Below are 4,052 nucleotides of genomic sequence, written 5' to 3' on the forward strand. Positions count from 1 at the left end.
TGGGCTTCCTAGGGCTGAGGCACTCTCCCACTTGGCATCCTGTATTTTGGAAACAACGGCAAGAGCCTGTGCCTCTTACCATGTTTCCAGATAAGTGTTCCAGGAAGAAGTTTCTATCTATGTTCCAGTGCATGATTAAAGACAAACTTTGAGCTAACACAGCACACACCGGGTTTTCTCCATCCACCAACAGCAAAAAAATCTCAGCTCCTGAGTGTTTCTTATCTCCTGGTTGTTTGTAATGCCTAATACTTTTTTTTGTTTCTTTAGCTCTTAAACACAGACATAAAAGGCAGGGTGAGAAGGATTGTCTCTCTATTGACATCATTAGGGGATGCAATAGCTTTCACCACAAATGAATTTTATTCAGAATCTATGAAACTATATAAACATTTGCTTTTTTAACATAGTAAATATGCATCAGTCTGAGTCCCTGAGTCCCTCCCTTTCCAGGAGAGGAAAAAGTTAGTTCTTATTTGTTTTGCTACTTAGGTAGCACAAGTAAACTCTTCAGTAATGGAGACTATGTGCTCAAACTTTTGAATTGAAAGAGGCAAAAATTGTGTTTTTTGATTGCCTTTCTGTCATTTACAAATTATCCAAGGATGCGGTCAAGTTTGGTACACTGCTATGCCTCACTGCAGTTCTGAATTAATGTTTATGGCTAAGTAATACATCCCCAGATAACAGATTTGGAATATTGACCTTATGGTGCAAACTGTTTCTGCAATACAGGACAAGTTAATGCTCATCTTTTTTTTTTTTTTTTTGGTGTTTTGATGGTTTTTGGGTTTTTTGTTTGTTTGTTTGTTTTTTCTTTATTAATTTGGAAAAAGCTATATCCCAATTTGTTAACCTTTGAGCAATTTAATCATTAAAAAATAAAGTAATTGGCAAAATATTTTGTCAGCTTCCCAGTGGCCAAATCTTATCCTTTTGGGAACCTTTTATGCAAGCATGAAGTTCCTTCAGATTTCCAAGTCATACAAGAAAGGCTGGCAGGAAAGTAGGAATTCCTCTGCATGAAACATTTGAAATTATCTGAAAACTTTTGGTTCCTCAAGGAAATAAAATAAAATTGTTTCCCATTTAAAAAAAAAAAAAAATTAGAGAGGGAGAGTGACAATGCAGCACAGATTAGCCAATGGGGATTAGGGCATCTGTAGATCAGATGGTGCCCTGGTCTGCCTATAGCAAAGTGGTATGATGAAAGGCTCTTTCTGTTCCAGTCCTGAAATCTTCTCCTGAAACTGAGATTCTGTCCTAGGGAAAGTTTTGACAAACAAATTAATTTCTGTGGAAAACTTTGATGTCAATGGCAAAAATTTCCTTGTAAGAAATCCTAGTGTATAGGAGCTGTACAAGAAGCTTAGCATCTTTTTTAGCTTTCCTTAACCCTGGAGAAGTCTAACTGAAAGACCTGGAAGTAAGGTCCTTATCACTCTTCTGTATTTGCCTTTTGATACATTTCTATCTTCTTGTTTCTCTCACATCCCCTTTTTCCAAATACTTTGCTCATTTGGCATTGAAAACATAAAGTAGGACGCCTACAAAAGCCTTGAACTCCAGGACCATCCACCACCATGTCAGTTACAGCCCCAGATCAGAACTCCAGCTCTATTCAGCAAAATACATACCCAATTTCTACTCTGAAATGCTTTGTCTTATCTGGGGCCTTTGAGTGTGACCCTGCAAACCTTATACATACAAGTAGTCTCTGTTGTCCCTATATAGGTAACATTTAACTGCTTGTGCATGTAAAGGTTGCGAGGTGAGTCCCTTTGAATATCATTAGCCCAAATATAACAACTGCTTCGCTGAAACTCTCATTGTCTTTCCAAAACCAACCCATATTACTCAATAGAGAATTCTGGAGGGAAAAAAATGCAACATTTTGAAAGCAGGCAGAGGTCATATGAATGCTGCCCAAGATTTTTGATTGAGTAATGTACTTTGGAACAACTTGCTGTGGTTCTTTGGCAGAACACTGTTTATTGTTCAAGTGAAATTTTTCACAGTTAATAAGATGGTCAGTTGCAGGTATTGAAAATATTTGCCCTGCCAAATACCACAAGACTGAAAACCTTCAAGCTGGTTGAATAATGAGACAGAAATCATTCCAACAAGCTGCTTGACAGCTGCTGGAGAAATTTCTAGAATATTATATGACCCAAAATGAAACTGTTTTATTGAATAAAAATAAACAAACAGAAAACCATTTCTGAAGAAAAATTACCAAGATATTTTGATTGTGTATTTGCAAGGAATTGTTTGACAGAGCAAAACTACTTGATGGTTGTTGTATTTTTAAAGAGGAAACTATTGTTTATCCAGATATTTCTCTACATTCATAGACTTCTTTCCATTGGCCACATGATACCATCAGTTTTTAAGCAGATTCTCCAGTGATGTTCATGGAAAATTCTGCTTAGAAAGCTCTTGTTAATTTCTTCTGCTTTGCAAGCAGAGAGAGAGTATGAATCACAGCAGTGAGGCTGAATTTGGACAATAAAACCCAAAAAATCCACACGAATGTGTGATGATTCAGGAACAAATACTGCTTTCAGGAACTAATATGCTTGGCCTAATATGGATGAAGACTTGGTGTTACTGAAAATGCAACTCAGCTTTTGCTGACACTGTTTACAAATAATGTTCACATATCCTACCCCCATGTTCTGTAAGGCAGAAAAATGTTTTTCTGACATGGGCACATCTGGAATTTGCCTGCTTCCCACAATCTGAAATACATCTTTGCCATAAATTACTAAAGACACAGTAACACCTTTACTATAATCTCACATAAAAAATGCACTCAAATTCTGTAATTACTTAAGTACAAAAAATACACAGATGTCCGCATTGTTTTCATGATTTTCAGGGAATGAAAATGGCAATAAATAATTCTCTTCTTATCATGAACATGAATAAATATCTCAGAGAACCTAAATCCAAATCTGATTTAAATTTGGAAGGACTTAGCAACAACAGCAGCAGCAGAAGTCCTGTAAAGTAAAATATACCCAGCCAAGAGTGAATAATGCATTACCCCAACAACCAATCCTCCCTTTCCGGTGAAAAGAGCAACTGGACTCTTACACAAAGCCTGAACTCACTGTTTACATCCTGAGGGTAGAAAAAGAGAAGACATTTAGCATACACTAGTTCCATGGATAAAGTATCTATACTTTGTAATTGTGCGTGTGTGTTACTTAATCTGTTTCCCACCCATTACCCCAGGGAAAAAAAAAAAAAGGACAAAAAAGTATAAAGAGGAAAAAACATTAACTACAGTGTGGTTAAAATTCAGATCAGCAGTCTACTCCACAGATCTCTTGTGTTCAGCCTACTTACTCACTGAATGTGGCTAAGATGCTCAGGAGTTTCCAGTATACCCACCCACTTGAGATAAGATTGTAAGTACTGTACTTGGGACTGCTAAATTTGCAACCAGGTTAATTGTGTACAGCATCTGGGAAGCCTCAGCGGATTCCTGCAGAGAGGCTGATGTTTATTCGCGGTGCTGAGAAATCAAGTCGTTAAAATAGAAAGCAAAACCAGGGACAAACATTGATGGTTCAACCCGAGTGAGTAGCCCCGGTGATAAAAGACTCAGGAGAGGATGCCAGGGCTCGTGCGAAGTTTTATCGTAAGAGGCTTTGTGGAACCGTAGCTGCTTATCCCATGGATCAGCCTCTAAGAGAGCGGCCGAGCCCCGAGCGGGGCTGCCTCGCGGGTGGCGCCTCTGCGCTGCCGGCCCCACGCCCGCGAACTCGCGGTGCGGGCAGAACGGCCGAGGTACCCGTGTGCGGGGGCTGTGCCCGCCATGGGGCTGTGGCCATGGGGCTGGCAGGACGGCCGAGGTACCCGTGTGCGGGGGCTGTGCCCGGCGGGGGATACGGGCCATGGGGCTGGCAGAACGGCCGAGGTCCCCGTGTGCGGGGGCTGCGCCCATGGGGCTGTGGCCATGGGGCTGTGGCCATGGGGCTGGCAGGACGGCCGAGGTCCCCGTGTGCGGGGGCTGCGGCCATGGGGCTGTGGCCATGGGGCTG

The 4,052-nt window shown here is 41.0% G+C and overlaps 1 long non-coding RNA gene across 1 annotated transcript in view; it reads left to right on the forward strand.

The window, feature by feature from the left end:
• The first annotated feature begins 3,344 nt into the window (after positions 1-3,344).
• Positions 3,345-4,052, forward strand: part of LOC134418095 (uncharacterized) — an 18,303-nt gene continuing 17,595 nt past the window's right edge. Inside the window, exon 1 of the long non-coding RNA XR_010027691.1 lies at positions 3,345-3,416. This is a non-coding gene — a long non-coding RNA (uncharacterized LOC134418095). The remainder of the gene's footprint in view (positions 3,417-4,052) is intronic.

This window comes from Melospiza melodia, chromosome 4, assembly GCF_035770615.1.
Source record: "Melospiza melodia melodia isolate bMelMel2 chromosome 4, bMelMel2.pri, whole genome shotgun sequence".
NCBI classification, from domain to species: domain Eukaryota; kingdom Metazoa; phylum Chordata; class Aves; order Passeriformes; family Passerellidae; genus Melospiza; species Melospiza melodia.